The 24,972-nt window shown below is 41.9% G+C and overlaps 1 protein-coding gene and 1 non-coding gene across 3 annotated transcripts in view; one reads left to right on the forward strand and one right to left on the reverse strand.

Annotated features, from left to right (window-relative positions):
- SH3RF3 (SH3 domain containing ring finger 3) overlaps positions 1-24,972 on the reverse strand; it is a 372,049-nt gene that overhangs the window by 254,586 nt on the left and 92,491 nt on the right. The window lies entirely within an intron of this gene.
- LOC122237530 lies at positions 3,623-3,757 on the forward strand. Its single transcript, XR_006216131.1, has one exon. It is a non-coding gene; the product is annotated as a small nucleolar RNA SNORA1 (small nucleolar RNA).

A 24,972-nucleotide genomic window follows, 5' to 3' on the forward strand; every position in this document is an offset into this window, starting at 1 on the left:
CAAATAATATCCCTTCAGTAAACATTCATTTCACCCCCTGCAAAGGATGCCTGGAAGTCTTGGCACTATGTATTTGTTTCTAGGGGTCATTAAGGTAAATTTATCCTTATATAAGTATAGGTTGACGGCTAAAGTCTTACTAGCCAGCAGCTCCTTGGTGTTTCTAACAGTTGAGCCAAATCAGCACCAGGGTCTTTCCCTTTCCCTCAATCTGAAAGTCTTTATAAGAAGCCTGTTTCCAAAGGGCAAGCAGATTCCTGGGGTCCAGGGACAGCAAGGCTGCTTGAGCCACAAAAGAGAAAGTACTCACATGTATGTGTGTGTGCACAAGCATGGTGCCAACCAAAGGGGGAAAAGTCTCCCAAAATGGTTGGCACAAAAGCCAAGGTGATGGGCTTCACATTGGGCCTGGGGACAGCCCTGACCCTGGTTTCAGGATGCAGCATGCCGTTGTTTATGGGGACTCATCTGGGAAAAGGAGTTTCCAATACAATCTCCACCTGAACTTCGTCTCTGTCTCCTTTACATAAAACATATTCTTAGTCTGGGTTTCTGCACTTGGGTTACTTGCTTTTTTGGGAAACTGAGATAGGGGAAGCTCTAGCTGTGTAATTCAGGAAATGGATAACATGCCAGAAACTTTACAGAGTACACACCATGCATGGAGAACGAGAGAGAACTTTCTTTAGGAAGCTAGTGGCAGGCAGAACCATCCTGGCCCCAGACAACTCAAGGAAGAAAGTAACACTAGCTTTGCTCCCCTCAGGCCACCCCTCCCCGACTGCCCCCAGCAAACCACCTCCAGCCCAGACATAGGCTGGTCCTGCCCCCTCCCTGTGGGCACTGCACAGACACAGGGCAGCTGCCCTTACAGGGAGGCCTCAAGGCTGCTTCCTTTCTTTCTTCTTGTGAAGCCCACAGAGTTGAAAAGCAGACAGTTGATTTATTATTTCCTTGTCACATGATGGACTGAATGGCTTGATTTAGCCTCTCCAAAAAGGACTTATCTTTGTGCCCACGTGGCACAAAAAAAAAAAAAAAAAAAAAAAACACAACTCCTGGCCCAATGGGCATTTTCCCAGGATGTGAACAGAGACTTTGGAGTGGACAAGAGGGATTCTGGTGGTGTTGAGGCTGCCACTAAGTGGATGGGCACATTCCGAGAGGACTCAGGTGCAGTGGAGGTCAAGCTGGGCAGTGTGAAGGGAAGAGGTAGTTTAAAGCCTTGCCACCGAGAAGAGCTGCTGGTTCCCTACAAGGCTCCATCCATCTCCCTTCATGAATACGCATAAAAATACGGTCAGTGGATGGCAGCTGGTCTCTGGGGCAATGGGACACAAGAGATGCCACTGTCTGTCTTCCGGCACCTAAGGTACCTTGAAATAAAATCCTCCTTTGCTGTTTTCTCTAGTGGTTCACTCATCAACAGCTTGAAGTTTTCCCTTTCACTGAATAAAGCTTAACTCCATCCAGAGAAAATGAGAAAAAGAAAAAACTATTTAGGAGATAAAATTTAGGCCGTCAAGACTAAGAAGAAAAGTAACAATAAAAACCAAGACACAATCCTCTAAACAAATTCTCTGGAAGCTCTCAAAGTCCCAACACACCCAGATCCAAGGGGTCCCTGGGCTACCCACACCCAGGGACCTGGCAGCGCCTGCACCGTAAAGTATCTGCGCTTCAGATACTTTCCTGTTTCACTAAGGGAGCCCTTTCCTCCATGTTTAAATAAATCATGAGCCTGAATCACTTACTGTCCTTCCAGCGATGACAGTGCTTCGTCTGCATCCCTAATGAGATTAAAATCCCATTAAATTGGCACGTCAGAATGCCTTCGGAGCTCACCTCAGGACTCCTGCAGCAGCGGCGGCCGCTTGGATTCCTGGAATTATGCTGAGCCAGCACTGGTGGGGCAATGGGCTCCACGGAACTGGCAGTGTCTTCACAGTGTGGTGTCAACCTACTTTTTCTCTCATTCTCAGCTCAGGGAACATGCACTGAGGACGCGGGTGCTCTGCAAAGGCACTGAGGCCACAGCAGCACGGGCCACACCCTCAGTCTCTCCAGAGCAGCATTTATAGGCTTGTGAGAAAGCCGGTGTGAAAAAATATGCACTCACATTTGTGATCAGGAGAGAGAGGGTGGACAGAGAGTATGTGTGTTTGTGCACAAGCACACACAGCAAAGGGTAAAGGGTATATACCATTGGTTGCAGCAAGAAAATAAAGATATTCTCTCCCTTCCTACCACTATGCCTCGATTCACTGGCCTGGAGCAGGGATAATTAAAGAGACAAGAAGAAAAACCAATTTAGTTGGCTTATTTCTCTGAAAACCTCTGCTATTAAAAGCAGAAGCAACAGGCAGCTTGCTCCATGTTATTATGTTCATTAAATCAGTAAGGCGCACCCCAGCTGGGATTCTGGACCCAGCCACAGACAGCACTTACTGAAAGCTACTATGAGGGCCTTCTACACTTCTGATCATTCCTTTGCTTAAAACAACTCAGAAAGTTCTCTCCAACAGTTTCTAAAAGTTGACCAAATTCTTAGGTACATCTCATTTGACATCTCATATTTATAGAGGTTATGGCATGTCTGATAAGAACTGTCGAGTTTATTTTGATAGGTATTTGCTAATTTTGTATCTTCTGTGGCTGATGATTTTCTAGTTAGTTGACTAGAAATTCTAAATGTGTTCACAGCCTCACAGATATTTATACTGACTACTAACATGAAAACAACCCGGAGATTCATTGCTAATGGCAAACTTGACAAAAATTAATATGCCCAATGCCCTCTGTTCTTAGAACAGCTTTACCCAAGTTTCATTCAATAAATGAGAAGCTCTCTACTGGGATCCTGGTATGGTGACCTCACTGAGAAACACCAAAATGGAATGAACACACCATTCTTGGCCTCAACTTGCTGCCTACATTTGATAAGGTAAGAGAAACCCCACACACGAAGAAAGAACTACATGTGTGCACACACACATAATGGCACAGGCACGCCGGCCTCTCCTTTAGCCTTGTGAGGACTGTGAGCTTGCACAACTCCTCATAAAGAACCCTCCTCTCCTGCTTAGGTCACAACTCTGACTCAGGGTCAAAAGTGCCATCTAAGCTCTGATGTAAATGATACTTACAGAGCCCCACACGGATGTTCAATATCCTTCCGGAGCACTTTTCTGGATTTTGAGACCAGAATGGGGTATGTGGTGAGTGCCGCCTGGCTGGGCCTGACCACGAGAATTATGACACAGAGAGAAAATACTGCCCTGGAGAGGCAGTGCCTCCCAAATCCCAGAGGAGACCCAATCCATTCGCTGAAGCTGAATGTCCCTGAACCCCTGCCATGTACCTGGCGAAGTCCTGGAAATCTAAGCTTCCATCATAGAAGAGGCTCCATCTCACAGGAGAAGCAGCACATAAATAGACAATCACACACTGGGGGGTGGGGGGAGGGGTGCTGCTGAGACAGGGAGAAGCAAATCCCAGAAGAAAAGAGACAAAGACAATGATTATTGACCTGGCCTTCTTCTCATGCGGTCAAGGAATAGGTCATGACTTCTCTACCTGTGCCCTTACCTATTAATCAGAGTTTAAGGTGCAGTCTTGCTAAAGCCTCATTCTAGATGGAAATGGGCACTGTCACTCATGGTGTCCAGAGATTGTTAACGCGGCTACACTGAGACACACATTTTGCTACCATCACAGCAAGTTTATTGCCGTGGTGACAGTGAGACCCATAACAGCATCTGCTGGGCTCAAGCCATGGAGGGGAAGCAACAAGACTTTTTAATATTAGAAACAAGGACTAACAATTCTAGATCAGTGACAATCAGTGCACTTCTTACAATTTGACTTCTAGGGTCCTAACATAAAGAAACTAGATCCCAAAGATTAGAGATGGGGAATTTTTGAAGTATGCCCATATTCAAGTGGAGATCAAAGAAGCCAAACTGAAGAGCTCTGGACTGACAGTGAACTATGGATGAACAAAAAAAGTTCCTTTTAAAAGGGCCGTATTGAAGATTATGATTCTGACTTTGAGGAACTATGGTGATTGGCTATAGAAGGAATCACACATAAAATTCCTTAAATAAAAATGTATTGGTTTAAAAAAAAAAAGATTCAGTCTTACTAAACACAGCTGTGCATTAGACCAATGCAGAGGCAAAGCTGAACAAGGCTGTGGCATTTACATACAACATGTTATTCACAGTTGCGAGTGCTTTACCCTATTCATTCATTTAACCCACCCAATGGCCCACTGAGGAAGGAACCACCCACACTGTACAGATGAGGAAAGTAAGGCACAGAGAGGGCAAGTAACTTCCCCTGGATTGTGCAGGTAGAACACTGCAGCACTGGCCCCTGGCTCTGTGCTCTATACCATTATGCTGCTATGTGTTAAAACTAGAAAACAAATCAACTGTCTCAGGTCAGAGATATGAGGTACTACAGTGAGGGTAGGGAAGGCTATAAAATGTAAGCAGAAGAAAAATTTTATTTCTTTCGTGTGTTCTGTAAAGTACCTTTGCTGGGAGGGTCAGTGGGCAGTCATGCTGGCTTCCATTTGCCCAGGAGCATTCTTATGCAAGTCAGAAAAGGCATCCCTTTCTCAAGACAAATCTAGGATAACTGGAATGTGAACAGTTGCCCGCCCCCCCACTCCAAGTTGTGCAGTGCACAAGCTGCACAACATCATAGGGCAGATCTAGGAACTGTTAAGACAGAAATTAAACAATATAATAGTTTTAGAATGAAGAAAATGCATCATAAGAAAAAATGCTCATATACGTATTCCCTAGTCTCTACTTCCTGATTATTTCCTTAAATTATATATTATATATCTTTATATGTCAACCTATATAGCAACATTTGCCTCTAAATAAAAGAGAAATCATGATCTCTATTTGATCTGGTGGTTTTATAACCACCTGTTCTATGTCCTATTTTCCAAACAGTCCTTTCCAAAATGACACATATACAACTAAGTTTTATCAAAACTCTAAGCACAGCCCCAAGTGCAATCTAAACCAAGAGACTACTAAATTAAGTGAGAAAAATCAGAATATGCTGCTTTAAAATCGTGGCTGTAACATGAAAACCATGAACGTAGGCAATGCGACTATGCTGCCTATGTGACAAAATGAACAGCACTGGGAACTGTCAGTGTTGGGCAACAAGGAAAGCCCTCACCAGCCCGTTTTGGAGCAACACACACCCTCCCGAGGCCAACTCCACACAGCCAGTCCCGGGGCCCTGCTTCCTGAATATTTCCACCTCCAGCAGGAACGATTTGTGTTAGGGGGCAAAAAAAAATAATCAAAGAAGGAAATTAAGCAAGTTAAGCACATTTAAAGGCTAGAGATGTGGGCATGAATCCAAACCAATTAATTTTACTTTCTGAAATTTGTGAAGAAGAGGGTGACCAACTAGCTTCCAACTTGCCTGGTATGTTCCCAGGGTTTAGCACCCATGTCCCAGGAAATTCCTCAGGTCCAGGCAAACTGGGACAGTGAGGCATCTCTAAAGAAGATAAAACTGAAGCCTTTCAAGAAGACAAAGCACTTGTGGGGATGAGGAAATCATTTCATTCGTAAACATCAAATGCAGTAAATTTGGAGAGTTTGCACTTATCTACTCCTCTGAAAAAATAAACTCTGGTTCTGTTGGACCCTGTAAAAGTTCTAGATTAAGCCCAAACAGTCTTTTTTTTGTTATAATGGTGAAATATTTATCTTGTGTTTGGGGTATCTTGCGTTTGGGGAGTATTTTTGCTTTAAATAAGCAAAACATGGGGAAGAGAACTCAAAGTCTAGAATATTTTTTAAGTTTATTTATTTTTGAGAGAGAGATCAAGCGAGCAAGGGAGGGGCAGAGAAAGAGAAAGAGAATCTCGAGCAGGCTCTCCACTGATAGCCCCGAAATGGGGCTCAAGCCATGAGATCATGTGGTCATGACCTAAGCCAAAATCAAGAGTCAGACACTTGACCGACTGAGCCACCCAGGAGCCCCTCAAAGTCTAAAATCTTAATATCCATCCTTTTATACATCAATGTATTTTTTTTCAAAATATTTAGAAACTTTGTACTTTTCTGAGTATATCAAATTGTCTTAAAAGATAATTTTAGGAAGAAAACCAAGTTATGTAGAGTACAATATGTATATTACTAAATACACAAGGTTAATATAGAGAATCTAAAAAGAGAATTTCAAAAAGAGTTGCACTTATTTAAGTTTATTACAAGTAACTGATTTGAGTTTTTGTCCCACCTAACCAGTACTAATTTCCCCTTGGGTCTTTAATATTCCTAAAAATCCTAAATCTCCATGTAGGCAGCTTTTTAAAATAGCTGATTACTAAGCTATAACAGATACAGAAGTTAAATTACTAAGTTTTAGGAGTTTGATTCTAGTTCCTCCTTTGAGATAAATAACTTTTCTGTATTTACTTTACACTGTAATGTTTTCCAAATTTAGCCCAGAAAACATGCCATTATTATTATTTTGTTGATCTTGTTTATTAAAAGAATTTCTATTGATCCAAAATTAGCACAGATAACTATCAAAGAATTAGTATCCAGACTATATAAAGAACTCCTACCAGCAATATAAAAGACCAACATCCTAAAGAAATACAGGAAGTAGGTACTATGGTGGGTTGTGTAATAATGTCCTCCAACAGGATTCATGTCTCCCTGGATCCAGGCCCTTGGAAAATTCTCTTCCAAACTGAACTTAGCCTTGGTGGCTTGCTTTGGCCAATGAGACAGCAACACTATAATGCAAGCAGATGTTTAAAAAGTGCACAATGGCATCTGCCCCCTCTTGCTGTTTATTAGAACCTATCATTCACCGCATGAAAAGCCCAACTCAGCCTTCTGCAGGATAAGAAACCACATGGAGAGTCCCCAGACATTCCTGCTATGCTGGTAATCTCAACCAACACACGGGATTGTCGGCTAAATGAAATGGATGTTATTTTAAGGTTCTACATTCTGGGGGTGTTTGTTATGCAGTAAATGCTAACTAATATGGGAAGACATATACAAAAGATGTTCATTCTCACTGATCATCAGGAAAATGCACACACTGAAATACCGTTTCATACCCACTAGACTGGCAAAAATTAGTAACCTGAGAATACCAAGTGTTGTTGAAAACATGGAACACCAGTAACTGTCACCTCTCGCTTCTGGGAACATAAACTGGCACAATCTTCTTGACAAAAAATTATTTGGTATTATCTATCATTGATAAAAATGCATGGACTCTATAGCCTAGCAATTCTGCTACTAGGGATATTTCTACAGAAATCCTTGCATGTGTGCATTAGGAGGTAAATATAAGTATGCTTATGTCAGTACTGGCCATAATGGCACCCAACAACTCAAATGCTATCAATGGTAGAATGGGTGCATGAATTGTATTCTTCATACAATGGAATTATATGTAGCAGTGAATAGGAATAATCTATGGCAACATATATCTAAACCACAGTGCTTAAAAGTAGTCACAAAATAGGTACCGTATGAATCCATATGTACAAAATTAACCAATAGGTAAAATTAAACTATACCTAGTTGAGGGATGGATGCAAACACACATTGTCATTAACACCATTTAGGACAGTGGTTACCTCTGGGGCAGAAGGGGCAAAATGAGACCTCTGGGTTGTATGATACTCCACTTGGTTCTGGTTGCTGAGTACATGAGTGTTCATTTTAGTATCATCTGAGAAGTTGTGCACATGTTTTTTCATTTATCATAAAATATCTTTATTTTGCCTTCATTTTTGACACATATGATATATGACATATAGACATAAACCATCCATCAGGTGATTTGGTGGTTTCTGATACAGTCACAGATATGCATCACCATCACCACAGGCAATTTTAGAACATTTTTCATCATCTCAAAAAGAATCCCTATACCCTGTAACTTCCCAACCCTCATCCCAAGCCCTAAGAAACCAGTAGTTTACTTTCTGTCCCTAATCTAGATACTTCACACAAACAGGATAATATAATATAGTCTTCTGCAACTGGTTTCTTTTCACTTAGCATAATGTTTAGATGTTCTTTTGTTCCATGGTATATTTCACAATTAAAAACATTTTCAATACCTACAAGGAATAATGAAAAGCTCAGTTTGCTAATATGAAAAATAAGAGCACACCAAGAAGGGCAGCTTGGAGGAAGCACTGTCTGAACAGCCAGTCTGTCAGAATGGATGTGCCAGCACACTCGTGCACAAGTTTACAAAGGGAAGAGGGTGCCGGGCACACCTGGACCAGGACTGGCAACCCTGAAGCATGACTATCCTGCACCTGTCTAATCGGGAAGAGGCTGGTTCTGCACAGAACCATTCCTAACACTGACACCCCCAGAAGTGTCCCTGTGGGAAGGGACAGGGCGGTGACATGGTGGGTGGTAAGCTGCAGAGGTCATCTGGGAGCTCAGTCTGCCCTGCAAGGTCACTGGTGTTACCTAGCAAGTACACTTATTTGGAGACTAATGGAGGGTATGGGGAGGGGGCTGTGGAGCTTCTGTGGGAGAGAGCTTCTGAAGCTCTCCAAAGCCATCCTTAGCACACCATTGGCTACTGGAATTGAAAGGAACAACCTCCACACTTAAACCTGGGTGCACCGGTTTGTGGGTGTGACCTCATTCTGATCTCTGTCTCACTGCTCACTCAGCCTCTGCAAACCCAAATTTAAGTCTATGCCTCTGGAAAATATCCATACACTCATATTTGAAACCCCCATCACTAAATATGAGAAAATGAAAAATTAAAGCAGTACTACTGTTGAATGCAGTTGTGATTCCAGGTAATGTGTCACATTATCTTAAACAGTGGGAAGTCTAACTAGAAAGAAGTTAACCAACTCCCTGTAATGCAGGTCCTCCTCTCCCACTGAGCACCCTTCCTCACTCACAGTCTTGTGGCAGTGTTCCCCTGGAGCCAGAAGTCAGGGAGGATTGGGACATCCACCTGACACCAATGTCCTCTCCCTCAAGCACTTGTCACACACATTCATCACATGGAACAGGCCTCCCAGCACTGCTCATCACCACAATGCAAAGTTGAAGACCAGAGCCCAGGGTGAATGTTCACAGCTCACCCCAGAACACCCCAGAGGCGATTCCAGGTTTATATATCACCTCCACTCTCACATCCTCACTGCCTCCCTGGTCATCTATGTGAAAGCATCTAGCTTTAAGACAAGTCAAAGTAATGCCACCTGTCACGTTATGCTGTACAATGTCAGGTGAGACCCTTGCAGGCTGATGGGGAAGGAAGAGAGGAGGGCACCATGGATGTGGGACATCTATACATACCATCCACCCAACCAGCCATGTTATTCTTTGGTCTACTCCCCCTCACAACCACCCTGCAAAGTAGGCACCATCTCACTTTTCAGATGAGGAAACAGAAGCTCAAAGAAGTAAAGTAGCTGGCTCGGTGTTATCCCAGCCGGAGGTAGAAAATGGATTTGAACGTAGGTGTCCTGATTTCAAAACTGCTTCAACACACTTTTGGTGAAGAAGCCACTTTGTGAATCAGCAACTTACATTACAGGAAGATATTTTTTGTTCCTTCAAAAGATTTCCTGAGCCCAGTAAGTAATGCCCAGTATTATGTTAGATGTTCTAGATTCCAAGTCCAAGACTCTTCAACCTCAGGGAGTTTACAAACTCCATAAAAGATGTTAAGGGTCCCTTGAGGCAATTTCAGCTGGAAAATCTGAAGTCCAAGGAAATACAGCAAAAACAATGATTTATGATGAATTTCCTGAGTTGTAATTATTAGGATATTTACTGCAGCCAACTTCTTAAGAAAATCTTAATGATTCTGGTCTCAGTTCAAGGGATAAAAAGCAAACATGAAAAAAGAAAAAACATGAAGATAATTTATAGATACTCTTAAATTTGTCTTCTTCAAAGCCCAATTCACTATAATAACAAGTCAGGTTAGAAGTGTGGCTTGTCCAAAGAAAATAAAAATTAATTTACTTTTAATTTCCAGTTGACACTTGGAAAGGAAAATGACCAATTCACATAGGAAGGACTGTGTACAAGTTACCTAGTCAGACTCTCAGGGTCTGCACATCCAGACTTAAATAACCACAAGGAAACAAAAATTACATCTGAGCACCCAGAGGGGAGTCAAGTGATGGTGGAGGCCAATGCTGGCCATCTGTTGAGGACAGAAAAAAGTGACTACAGGCATGGGCCTCACTCTGACCATGGCTCTGCTCCCATCTTTAAATCTGAAAACCTCAGAGTAGCAACCAGCTGACCCTCAGAGAGACAGGGTCTGTGGTGCTATAGGAGCATGGAGACCATGAAGTACACAGACGTGCCTGGGCAATGGGAGCTTTCTGCAAGAGGCACCAGAGACCCTCCTTCTGCTCTGCTGACAGCTGGGCAGAGGAGTCCCCTGGCAGTGGGTCCCCCAGAAGAAGGCTTCCCAGAACAATATGACTGAACATTTCCAGGGGATGCTGTATAACATCAAGAAGAGCAAGAATTCTTCTCACCTCCTTAGTGACACCAGGCACCAAGGGCAAGCCCAAGTCCAACTGCTTCAACTGTCACACCATACAGAATGAGACCCCACTGGTGACAGGCCACAGTGTGAAAGATGTGTGAGACCTCACCTGGCTTCAGTAAAGAGGGCTGTTCTCAGCACCAGCATCAACCCCCCTCCCCCAGGATGCCAGTAACAGGGAGGGACTTGTCCAGGGCTACAGGCTGATTCAAGGGCCCGGACATCAGGGCTTTTTGCACATCTTTGACTTCAGGTTCTTGAGGCTGTGATTTCTAGGGCTACAGATAATACCATTCCCAGATTTCCTCCCTGAATCTTCCTAACAGAAATTCTGATAAGATCTTCTCTTATACCTGGCATTTTGGGGTTTCCCCTCATTCTGCCAGTTTATTCCCAGAGGAATTAGTAGGTAGAACAGCTCTCATCTTAAAAATATAGTTCCACACAGCTTAGGGCCCTATAAATTTAATCTGCAATCTCACATTTGGCATTTGTTTTGGGGTATTTCCAACACATCAGGAACACAGAATTGCATTCATAGATGGAAACTAGTACCAATGGCTTTGCCTAAAGACTTAATATAGTATTTATTTTCTTAATACTACCAGAGGTTTATATATTATGACAAATCAGCTGTATGCCACTTTGCTGGGCTGTTCCTAAATGCAAAATGTGCACATTTTCCTGAGAAAGCTTTTGCATAATCCTCTGTTGTGATTCATGTGCGCTTCCTAAATGTTTTATGCCCCCCTTTACATTTTATCTCTAGCTCAGATTAGAATCTATCGTTTTGCAGTCCATAAATAGTATATCCTTCAAACAGTACAAGGAAAACAGAAAAATAGCTAAAGAGGATTCACCCAATTTTCAGTTAAAGGAAACTATTGTTTCCATTAGAATTAAAGGCAGCCTAGGACCAACAGAATAGAAAATAACCACTCTACAATTATCCATTGCAGTGTTTAATGATCATTGCTGGAAATGGAAGCTTTTGCATATGAACAAATGAGGTGGGCAAGGGGCAAACAGAAATACCAACCACCCATGGCTGTTATGCTGTGTAGGTATTTGGTACCAATTTGACTGCGGTTCCAACCCTTTACTCACTTGCTCACTCATCCATCGCTCACTCACTCAATCACCCAGTCACTCACTCACCCATTCACTCATTCACTCATCCACTCACTCACTCACTCACTCACTCAGTCACTCACTCATCCATCCACTCACTCACTTGGTCACTTATGTATTCAATCACTCATGATTTACTCACTCATCCATTCACTCATTCACTCACTCGCTAACTCATTTATTCACAGATCCATTCACTCATCCATTCAACATTTCTCAAATGCCTCATAGGTTCATTGAACTGTGACAAGGCTAAGTTTCATAGGCAAGATGAAGATGGAAAATAAACAGTCATTGCCCCCAAGTGATCTATAGCTAATAAGGAGCCAGGCACACATGGCTAAAACACAATGAACAACAACAACAAAAAGTCACATGAAAAGTTACAAACAAGGTGCTATGGGAATACAGAAGGGCAATTAATTCTAACCAGTTCACTGTTGGAATCTGAAGTCAGTTTAATGGAAGAGATGGCATTTAAATTAGCTCCTTACAATTATGATTTTTATCTGAAAAGTGGGACAACAGGAAGGATGTAGCAAGCTCATCACACATTCTAGCTCCTCAATTCAGTTCCTGTGGGCTTCCACCTTCTCCTTTCCACTGGGACCATCCTTATGAAACTGCAACATGCAGTGACCACTCTTTGTGTCTTCATCTCATTCTTTCACATGTGACCACTCTTCCCTTCCCAGCCACATTCCTCTCCTGACTGGGGTGAGTCTACCTCCTCCTGGCTTTTCTCTTGATCCAGTGGCTGTTTCCTGAATGCCCTCCCACATCAACATGTTGAAGTGTAACAAATTCTGCCTGTATTTGTACCATTCTCTCTAATGACTCTCTAGCCCGTGGCTTTAAATACTGTCTCTGTGAAAGATGATAAGTTATAGCACAAAGAGGTGTGAGGCTGAGAGTGAGAAAAGGGGTCCTTTAACGATGATGGAACAATAGGTGTAGATCAGGAGTGTCCTAGGAAAACAGGAACACGTTATCGCTCTTTCTAAATGCCATTGATTGACTCCAACAATCTGTCTTTAGCTTGTATAACCCACTGACTACTTGACATCTCTCCTTTGATGCCTAACAGGTACCTTCAATTTCACAGGTTCCAATTAGAAATCTTTATACTCCCTTTGGATATTTGGCAGTCTTTGCAACTTTGGTAAATAATATTAATACTCATCCAGTTGCTGAAGCCAAAACTCTAGGAATTATCCTTGATTCACCTCCCCTCATGCCAAATATCCAATGCATCAAGACCTGTTGATCATTCTTCCAAACAAACCCTATGTATGTCCTTTTATTTTCATCTCTACTACGACAACCTAGTCTAAATCATTATCATTTCTTGCCTGTGATACTGTAATCACCTATACCTGGTCATCTGCCTCCCAACTTGGCTTCCTCAATCTTTTCCCTTAGCAGCAGCCAGCAAGATCTTTCTAAAGCAAACCAGATCGCACATTGTTGTGATTAAAGCCTTTCCATGACTTCCCAGTGCACTGAGAACATGATCCAAACTCCTTCCCTGGACTGTACAACCATTCAGACTTCTGTGTGGTTTCTGAAAATGCCAAGGTCATCCCTACCTTAGCATCCTGGCACCAGGTGTCCCCACTCCACAATCTTTGATCTTTGCCTAGCTGGCTCCTTGTCATCACTCAGATTTTCAGACATTGGCTGAGACTGAATCCTTTCAAGGATGTTCCCCAGCACCAAACATGCAAGTCATCATTTTGTCATTCTCCACTCTCCTTTCCTATAGTATTAACTATCTGCATGTCGTCTGTCCCACATCTAGTTTTTTTTTCCCCTACAATTCAAATATAATTAACAATGTTATATTAGCTTAAGGCATACAATATAGTGATTCCACAATTCTGTGTATCACTCAGTACTCACCAAGATAAGTGTACCCTTAATCCCCTTCACCTATTTAACCCATTCCCCCCACCTCTCCTCTGGTAACCACCAGTTTGTTCTCTATAGTTAAGAGTCTGTTTTTGGTTTGTGTCTTTTTTGATTTATTCCTTTGTTTCTTAAATTTCACATGTGAGTGAAATCATATGGTATTTGCCTTTGACTGACTTATTTCACTTAGCATTATACCTTCTAGATCCATCCATGTTGTTGCAAATAGCAAGATTTCATTATTTTTCATGACTAAATAGCATCCCTGTGTGTGTGTGTGTGTGTGTGTGTGTGTGTGTGTGTGTGTGTGTGTGTACTTATATATCACATCTTCTTTATCCATTCATCCATATATGGATACTTGAGTTGCTTCCATATCTTGGCTATTGTAAATAATGTTGCAGTATACATGGGAGTGTATATATCCTTTCAAACTAGTGTTTGCATTTTCTTTGGATAGAATTACTTCTAATTCTATTCTAATTTTTTAGGAAAACTTCACGCTATTTTCCACAGTGGCTTCACCAATTTGCATTCCTACCACAAGGGCTTCTTTTTCTACAAATCCTTAACAACAGTTATGATTTCTTGTTTTTTTTTTTATTTTAACCATTCTGATAGGTGTAAAGGGATATCTCACTGAGTTTTTAATTTGCATTTCCCTGATGATTAGTGATGTTGAGCATCTTTTCATGTGTCTGTTGACCATCTGTATGTCTTCTTTAGAAAAATGTCGATTCAGGTCCTCTGTCATTTTTTTTAATTGGATTATTTTGGGGGGGTGTTGGTGTTCAGTTGTGAAAGTTCTTTACATATTTTGGATATTAACCCTTTAACAGATATATCATTTGAAAATATCTTATCCCATTCAGTAGGCTGCCTTTTTGTTTTCTTGATGATTTCCTTCACCATGAAGAATCCCAAAATTTGTAAGATCCTGAACAGCCAATGCAATCTTGAGAAAGAAGAGCAAAGCTGAAAGTATCAGAGTCCCAGATTTCAAGATACACTACAAAGCTATAGTACTCAAAACAGTATGGTACTGGCACAAAAATACACCCTGAGCTGAATGAAACAGAATAGAGAGCCCAGAAATAAACCCATGCTTTTGTGGTCAATTAATCTATGACAAAGGAGGAAAGACTATACAATTGGGTGAAAAGATAGTCTCTTCAACAGATGATGCTGGTAAAATATGACAGCTACATGCAAAAAATGAAACTACACCACTTCTTACACCACACACAAAAATAAACTCAAAAAGGATAAAAGACCTCAATGTGAGACCGAAAGCCATAAAAATCCTAGAAGACCATGCAGGCAGTAATCACTCTGACATCAGCTGTAGACATATTTTCCTAGAAAAAAGGAAAAATTAAACTACTGGGCTAAACCAAAATAAAAAGCTTCACCACATCTGGGTTATTTTTTATTAATGTTTCATGTTTGTCGACCTCCCCCACTGGAATATAAACCTTGTGAGAATAGGGACATTTTCTTTGTGATGCATGGAGTAACAACAGCATCCAGCAGGCCCTTTGTACTTGCTGGTAACTGGGTGAATGGAAAGGGACAGAGCACAAGATAGCTCATAGGTTCCAAGTGTACCACAAGAGCCATGAGGAGCCATGATGGGCACGTGATTCTGGCTCTACCCACACCCTGCCAGTTTTTGAGGGTGGCCTTGGGCCTCTGGGCTGGCAGTCCCTAACTAGCACTGGTGCCCATGCATCCCCAAGAAGCTTCCATCAGCCCTCACTAGACACCTGTAGGAGGTGATAACCTTCTTCCAAATACTCTTCCTGAAATACAATGTCTTACCTCTTCTCTCATGGTTATAGCTTGGCTCTGACTGGGTAACTAGACCATCATCACACAGGTATACAAACAGTCCACATTTTCCTTGTAATAAATCATGACTCTCTGAACCCAGTTTCTATAGCAGGACCATATACTGAGAATCACAGAACCATGTCATAAAAGTCTGACCCAGCCTCACACAGGGACAGGATTCCCTTTCGCTGTAATTCCTGATTTCCTAATGCTGTCCTGTAAAATTTTCTGATGCCTGTTCCCTCTCTGAGACCAGACAATGTGAAGCAGAGACAAAGCCACTACTGACCTCTATGAGCCGCAGAGTCAGAGCCACAATAAGTACACTGCATCCCTGTCTGAGGGCAACAATGATGAAAGAAGATGAGCCCCCAGGTTTGGTCTCAATGACTGAGCAACAGAGTAGGGAATAAGGGCTTGAGAAACATGTCCTGACTGCATGCCCAAGCTGGCCACTGATGTGGATTATACCAGTTTCTTCTTCATTATAAGGGAGGCACAGCCCCAGCGGGTGAAGTCAAGACAGGAGGTTGATTTGGGTTGATCAAATTCTCAGCTAGACCAGCACCAAGACAAGGTGGCTGGTGCAAAAACAGACTTCCTCACTTGGAGTTATTTTCACTCACTGCTGTTTTCCCAGTGCCTAGTACTGGGGATCTGTAGGTCTAGTGGTGTTGCTGGTATCCAAGAGTCAGGACCCCAGAAACTTATACGCACCATGCACGTGATTCCCCAAAGTACAGCAAGACACCAGATAGAAGAGGGGTTCCCAGCCTTGCTTCCAGCAGACTCACTGGGGAACTTAAAGACCCCTCAAATCCAGCTTCCACCAAACCAAAGACACCAAAATCACTGGGATGGAACTCAGGCCTGGGATTTCTGAAGCTCTCTCAGGTAAATTCAATGTTCTGCCAAGGTTGAGAAGTCTGGGAGAAAGGGATATACAAGACAGGACAGCAACACAGAGGAAACAGGAACTGATTCTGCCTAGAACAGATTATGACCAGAGGGAATGGAAGGAAAGAGAATTGATGTTAAAAGGAAAGAGACTAATGAACACTGGTGTTCAGACCCAAGCAGAATATAAAAACATCTGACAAGACTAGAGATAGACACACACACAGATAAAAGAAAGCTGGAAGATACCAAAGCCTAAGGTGAGTATCAGAGGATGGGGCAGAGTACTGATAAATACTACAGACAGTGTGGCCACATGGGCCACAGATGTGATGAAACAAGATGGGTAAAAACCTGAGCTCTGAGGTATACCTGTGAGGTGAGGAAGGAGAGGGAGGAAAAACATTTTTTAAATCTGAGTTTCTGATTTAAAAAATTGTTATGCAAACTCATTGTAAGAATTTTCAAAAGATAAAAAGGAAAAAAAAGACAATCCTTCTGCATAGCAGAGGAAATCATCAACAAAATGAAGAGGCAAGTTAATGGGAGAAAATATTTGCAAATCATGTATCTGATAAGGAGTTAATATCTGAAATATATAAGGAACTCATGCAACTCAATAACAACTGTGTGTGTGTGTGTGTGTGTGTGTACACACACACACACACACACACAATTAAAAAATGGTCAGAGGATGTGACTAGACATTTTTTTCAAAGAAGAAATACAAATGGCCAACAGGTCCAACGAAAAGCCCTCAACATCATTCATCATCAGGAAAATGCAAATCTAAACATAATGAGATACCACCTCACTCCTGTTAGAATAGAAGTATCAAAAAGAAAAGAGACAACAAGTTCTAGCGAGGATATGGAGAAAGGAGAACCCTCTCATACTGTTGGTGGGAAGCAAAACGGTGCAGCCACTGTGGAAAACAGTATGGAGATTCCTTTAAAAAATAAAAATAGAACTACCTACAATCCAGGAATTCCATTTCTGGGTATATATTCAAAGGAAATGAAATAACTATGTCAAAGAGATATCTGCACTCCATATTTACTGCAGCATTATTCACAATAGCCAAGATATGGAATCAACCTAAATGTCTATAAACAGATAAGTGGATAAAGATGATAATGATATACATACAATGCGATACTATTCAGCCATGAGAAAGAAGGAAATTCTGTTGTTTTTCACAACACAGATGAATCTTGTGGACACTCTGCCAAGTGAAATAAGCCAGACAGAGGGGATGCACCTGGCTGGCTCAACTGGTAGCATGCAACACTTGATCTCAGGGTTGTAAGTTCAAGCCCCATGTTGGGTGTAGAGAGTACTTATGGAAAGAGCCTAAATGTCCATCAACTGATGAATGGATAAAGAAGATGTGGTTTATATGTACAATGGAATACTACTTGGCAATGAGAAAGAATGAAATGTGGCCATTTGTAGCAGCATGGATGGAACTGGAGAGTATTATGCTAAGTGAAATAAGTCAGTCAGAGAAGGACAGATACCATATGTTTTCACTCTTATGTGGATCCTGAGAAACTTAACAGAAGACCAAGGGGGAGAGAAAGGGGGAGGGGAAAGCTACAGAGAGGGAAGGAGGCAAACCATAGGAGACTCTTAAATACTGGGGACAAACTGAGGGTTGATGGGGGGTGAGGGAGAGGGGAAAGTGGGTGATGGGCATTGAGGAGGGCACCTGTTGGGATGAGCACTGGGTGTTGTATGGAAACCAATTTGACAATAAATTTATATATATATATATAAATTTATTTTATATAAAATTTTTATATAATTTTTAAATTTTAAATATAAAATTTAAAATTTTATATTTATATTACAATATAAATTTTAAATATAAAAATAAAAATTTATATTTTATATAAAATAAAAATAAAGTAAAATCTTTAAAAACCATGTTAAAAAAAAAAGCCTGACAGAGAAAGACAAATACAGCATATCATTTATATGTGGAATCTTAAAAGTCAAATACATAGAAACAGCAGAAAAGTGGTTGCCGGGGCTGGGGAAGTGGAGGAAACAGGCAGAGGTCAGTTAAAGGATACAACCTTTCAACTATATGGTGAATAATGTCTCCATATTTAATACATAATAACATGGTGACTATAGTTGATTGCACCGTATTGTATAACTGCAATTTGCTAAGGGAACAGAAGCTAAACGTTCTCAGAAATGATAAATATGTGAAGTGATGGATGTGTTAATTAACTAGATAGGGGAATCCTTTTCACAGAAAAAAAATTTTAGATAAAGAAATAAATTTATCAAAAAAGATACTCCTAAAATACTCCCAAAGATACTCCTTCCAGTCTTTTTTCCCCCATACATACACCTGGCACTGACAAAAGGGGGGAGGATCACACCACATAAAAAATTTTGTATCTTTTTTTGTACTTTAAATGTTCCAATATCCTTCCATTCTTTATAATGACTTTGTCATTGTGACAAAGTTCTTCACGAATGTATAAATGAAACACTGTTGTCGCTGTTGTTTTGTTTGCTTTTTGGTTAGATTCACAGGCTGGAATTTCCAGATCAAAGATAATCTGTGCCTTTTCTAGATTTAGACAAACTGCTTTTCAGAGTTTGCTTTCCAACTTGAGAAAGTGCAAGCTTATCCCATTCTTTTCATCATTGCATATTAACTAATTTTATCAATCTGGTAGTCAATGAGGCCTCTCATTCCTAGATTTTATCTCTAAGGTCCCTTATTTTAAATATGTATTTTAGTAATTCTTCTGATGCTAGAGGTGAGATCGCGTCCCCAATTCAGCAGGTGCCCTTAGGAGTCCAGAAGGCGCTGTGGTCTTGCAACATGAGAAAAAAGCCTCTAGGGTTTCAGGGAAGTGAAGGACAGCAGGAGAAAAGATGAATAAGTTTGGAGGTGGAGAGATGAAAGGCAAAAGCGTTCCCATCTGTGGGCCTCCTGGGTTTGTAGGATAATCCGTCATGCCAGCAGCAGGGGAGACTGGAGACATGGAAGGTTTGAAACCACAGCAGTGAAGGACCTATTTATCAATAAGCTAAAGTACTGGATGTAGTCTACCCCAGGGAGCTCTCCACGGATAAAACAGAATGAGGCCAGTGAGTGCAACCCTGATTTTGCTTGCAATGAAACTGAGGCATGCAGGTGTGAAGCGGCAAACCCAGTGCTCTTCCCCAGGAAGTGACCACGTCAGTGGAAAATCCACAGGTGCAGCCCTTCCACCATGTAATATAACAGCCCTGACTCGAATAAGCAAATTAAGAACAGGAATCTGGGCCAGAGGCTGGCAGCCCCTGAGGGACCAAGTGATTTATCCACCTTATTAGCCAGCAAGCCCTCGGAGAACAACCTGGCATCCTGCTTGCGAACAGCACTGCTAACCAGAGAACATTTCCGAAGTAAGTAATCACGGCCAGGCTCCCGGTGACCGAAAACCTCCTCACACCCTTCAGCACACACTTTTCTAAGCCTCAAAGGAAAACCATCAGAAATTCTGGAAGACGCTGTGAGAGGCCATCGCTTAGTTATGGACGTCTGGTGACGACAGGCAGGAAATTCTCCACCACAGATTCGCAACCGTCAGAACAGAGCTGCTAGTTCCCTCCACAGGCACTTCTGTGCAAGCTGGAGCCCTGGGCACAGTATCCTCTCCTCCTAAAATCTACTGTTCAGCTATTAATACTCCTGAACGTCATCACCCTTCGTTGCCCCTACTTCCCCTCTTTTTCTGGGTGATCAAACCAGAGCCCCACAACCAGCCTCATGTTTGCAAACAAGGTGTCTGCACTTCCCCTGCTAGATTTTGAAGTCAAATTAAAGTCTAAACTCAAAATCTCTTCAGAAAAGCAGGGTTCCTTTGTGCTGACAAGTTCTTAACTGTTATTAATGGGGGGGGGGAAGGCCCAGCTTTTTCAGTAGCAACATGTATCCTTATTCAGTTTAGTTTTGCGAGAGGAGAAAGAAACGACTACCTGGAAATGACCCATTCAAAACAACAAAATAAAAGCAGTCCCTTTAGCACCAGAAATGTGTAAACACTTCCCTTACAGAGGCTTCCAGGAAAACAAATACACAAAAAACCAAAGCCAGCACTCTGTCATCCACTCACCCTTTTACTGACCCCCAACCGCATGCAAAGCACCCTGCTCAGTGCCACATACTGGAGAACAGCCTGGGTGAGAACCTCAAAGCACCCACAAGACTCAGAGTTCTGGGATGCTTGGAGAGACAGGTGGTCCAGATCCTCACATATGCAAAACCATCCTACACTGAGCCCACACGAACACACAGGGAACTTGTTTACTCTGATTGCATTTCTCACTATTCTAGCTACCAGTAGTTTTTTATTCTCCACAAATGGGAAGAACAGGAAGCAGAAGAGTCACTGAAGGGGTACCCTCTCCAAGACTGCCCCAATGCTTTTTGTTCTCAGAGCTGGCTGACCACCATCCAGCTCCAAGTCACCCTGGGGCTGCTGCCTTTGGGGCAGAGCCACCCTCACCAGACTGTTCTGGGCAATCAGAACAGAACCTCATCTATGGTAAGAGCAATGCCAGAAGGCTATTCAAGCAACTGTTGAGTGAGCCCATCCATAAGAAATCTCTGTTCTCTTTAGCCACATTCTGGGTTTAGAAGCTCTGAAATAAAGGCATCAATGAAGCAAAAAATAACTCTTGTAGAAAAATCCCCCTCTCCATATTTTCTAATGATGCAAAATAAGGGTGTCACAAAAAAATTGCTGACATGCTTCACAATAAGGGGAGCGTTCTGCTTTCTGGTGGGTAGCAAGGTCACTCCGCATAGAGAAATGTCAGGAAAACTGGCCTTCATTCCCTTACTGTATCTTTGGGCCCCCACCCTCAGATTATCTGTTGTGAGTGGGAGACTGATCCAGAATACGGCTGCCAGCCATCAGGGAGCTCGCTTCTTCCTATCTTCCCTCCCTCCTCCTTCCTTCCTACCACGCACTGACGGACACATGCCCTCCTGGGAGACGTGCAGCCTGGGGTGACCCCCTCCAAGGGATCTCCTCTTCACTCACCCTTGTCCTCCCAAGCATTGTTATATAATGAGGGCTGCCTCAAAAGGGAAAAGTGACAATTGTACAAAGTACTTTTCTATGACCATCATGCAAAATGACAAATTCCCAGCCACCGGGTAGAGAAACCCACATGCTAACTGCTTTTCAGTCAGAAATTCTCAGACCAATACTCTGCATGACGACAGGAGATTTTGACACTACACTGCACAGCTGTCACTCAAGAGCTTAAAGATTAAGTTTTACTTTCATCATTATCAGAAAATACATAACAGTAAGAAAATGGTAAAATAAAGACCATAAGAAGTTTGTGTTAAAGCACCACCATGTATCTGTTAATGCCTTTGTTGGTAGTCTTCCAGCCTTCTCTCTGTGCATAGGTTTTTAAAATCTTTTAATATCTTAATATCAGTGTATATACCATTTGATATCCTGTTTCTTTTTAAGAACCGACACTTTTCTGTTGAATTAGTCTTAATAAAAATCAGTTTAAATTAGATGAGTAACACTAAACTAATTGCATACACAATCATTTATTTAGCAGTCCCCACACTATTAATAAATAATATTGAGGTTGCTCTCCCTTTTCTGAAACTTCGTGTAAAAGGTGTTTGGTTTTTATGTTTCTTTGTTTTGAGGATTATTTTCTTACAGTGGATCCCCGAGTGTAATCACTGGGTCAAAGACAGGGATGTCTGAAAGGCTTTCAATCCATCAGGCTGGGCTCCAAAAGGATTAGGTGACTGACCTTTCACCTCAGCCATACCAAGACTTGAATTTTTTTTACATTCTTTGCTAATTTGACAGTTGAGAAATGGCATTTTATTGTTTTTTTAAGTATGTACCTCTTTACTTAGATCTTTCATTACTTAGAGCAAACATTTTTCCCTAAGTTTTCAGATTACCAAGATCAAATCTTTTCTAGCATTAATTACTGGCATTTCCTCTATTATGAATTATCTATGTAAATTCTTTGCTGTTTTATATGACAAGGCTTTGGTTGTTTTAAACAACTGCTTTTAACAAATTCCTCTTATATTAAAAATATTAACTCATTGAAATATACTGTAAATATTTTCCCCCATATGTATTTTGTTCTCCTGTTTAACCAGGTTTTTTTAATGTGTTTTTAATATTGTATGCAGTCAATGTGACAACACTATTTTCATTTGTTGCCTTGTCTCTGGTACCAGGTGTTGATTCTTCCCATCTTTCTGTGGCCTGGGTTTATTTAACCCATGAATTAGAGGTGTTGTTCAACACTATTCCATTTCTCCTCTTTCCAAGACATGCATTTTGACTGAATTTCCCCAGGAAGTCGGCTATGGTTAAAATGTATTTGGGGGCTGCTTCTCCCCATCCGCTGGCTAGGGTCTGGCCTTACCACCTGAGCCCATAAGCACAGGTCATCCACAAGTTTTACAACCTGTCATAGTAACTGGTTTTGACCTTGTGTCCTAGTCCCTGAACTATATGGGCTGTGTCCCCAGGATCCTGAATCTGGCCCACGTCATATTTTAGCTGCAGCACCAGTCTCCAAACAGGACCCAGTGCCATGGGTGTCAGAAAGTAAAAATAAAGTAAGGAGACAGGGAAGGGTCAGTCAGGATTTCCTTTTCTTAACCCTGACCTTCAGGTTGCTTTAACAGCTTCTTCTAGTGGTAGCACTGAATAGCCCTCTCCCTGCTTCTAAACAAAACAGACCCCTCTTGCCTTGTCATCTTCAACCAAGTGTATGCAAAGCACTAGAAATAATGAAATTTATCATTTATGTACTAATATTCATTGACTCATGAAGATTTTCTTTTCTGCTTCCTAATAAGCATGGCTCACAATCATGTGTCTGTGGTATATTTCAGGGAGGAGAGAGCGGGAGTAATGAACAATTTACAGCAACACTTGGAAAGCGGTGTTTTTCACTGGTGGTGCTTCCTGGTAACATCAGACAGCATCCCCAGAAGGCTTCACTGGGAGAATTCAGGGGTGCTGCCAAAAGTAGTACCTTCTGGGGCACTACCCCCCATCCCTGACTGTGGAAAACATCCAGGTCCCTTTGGCCCAGGAGAGTTTGGTCATTAATATAAGGTCCAAAGTAACACTGTCATCAGGAGCAGTTTTAAATTCCAGAGTTTTCTTTTTGGCAGAGTGATTAACAGCTTGAAAAAAAATGTCTCCCAGAAACAAATCATTAATCTTGAAGAAGTTTAAGGCTCAAGTAGGCTTAATGCATTTTATAGTAGGTCAAAGTGAAACCCCACTGCCTCCCAAAGTGAGGGCAGTGAACATAGGAGACTCTCCTCTGTGCAATTTAGTTTTGCAGGGTTAAAGTTTAATGAGGTTGCACAGGTGCAGGGACAGGGTGGGGGGACCCTCAGGTACAGGATGAATATGAAGACTGAACAAGAATGGAGAGTGATGCATAGTAACAAGTCATGTAAGTGCTATCACCAAGCTCACACTTCCCCCAGGGACACCTGGACTATAAAGATCTTAAATCTTTACGGTAGTAGACAAGTACACCCTCCCTCTCTCCCTCTACTGATCCCCCAAAACAGCAAAAGCAAAATAAACAACAGCCTTGCAGGCCCAGTGCCCATAGTGTCTCTCACATTGAGCTGTGGGCCCTCCTACCAGTCACTTCTAGCCTGTTTCCTCATGTCCAGGTGACCAAATGGCCCAGAGTGCCCACATCCACCTGTCATCTTAGTATGAATCCTTATTTGTATGGTATGTACCAATCTACTCTTTATCAATCAGATAAAGGGTCAGAAGAGATTAGGGACTCTCAGACTGGAGTCTTTGGAGGCCCTTGGAGATTACTGGGGTGGACAAGAGGAGGGGGGAGGAGAGGGTGAAGAAAGGCTCCAGTCAGGGTCCTTGCTTGCCGCCCCACCCAAAACTGCCATCTCCCAGAACCACTCATAGTTTTTCTATGGTACATGTTGACTTGCCTTGTAAGCTTTCCCTTGAAGGAAAGTTTCTCTTGCTACAACGTGTTTGGAAACCACAGTCTACATAGTCCCCAAGAGAGCTCCCGACTCCCAAAAAGTGGCATTCTGCAGTCTGGTTTTAAAGCTCTGCTTCCTAAGGAAGGAGAAAATGGTGGCCAAAGGTGCCAGATACAAGCCCCAACAGCCCAATAAACCATGGGATCAGGTGACAACAGGCACCACTGAAGGAAGGGCACTCGTCTAATGCCCCCAATACCTAAATACATAAGATAGAACAAAATCATTTTGCCTTGAGCCCTTTAGAATTTGAGGTGGTGTACAACACTATTCCATTTCTTGTTTTGGCAAAGGTCAAGTGGACATGGCATGTGTCACTTCAGGAGCCAGAATTCTTCTGCCATTTTCCCCTCTCATTAGCCTGTGCCACTGAGTGCAACAAATAAGAAGCAGAGCCCCTCACCTTCTGAGACACATAGCAAGAATGACAAACTTGTATTGTTTTAAATAGCTGAGCATAAGGGCTGTTTGTTACTATAGCACAACAGAACCCATCCTGACCAATACAGAGATATTTCACATAAAATAGAAGCAACTCATTGAAAAGAATCTATGTACTCTAGCACAGT

This window comes from Panthera tigris, chromosome A3 (assembly GCF_018350195.1).
Source record: "Panthera tigris isolate Pti1 chromosome A3, P.tigris_Pti1_mat1.1, whole genome shotgun sequence".
Classification (NCBI taxonomy): Eukaryota; Metazoa; Chordata; class Mammalia; order Carnivora; family Felidae; genus Panthera; species Panthera tigris.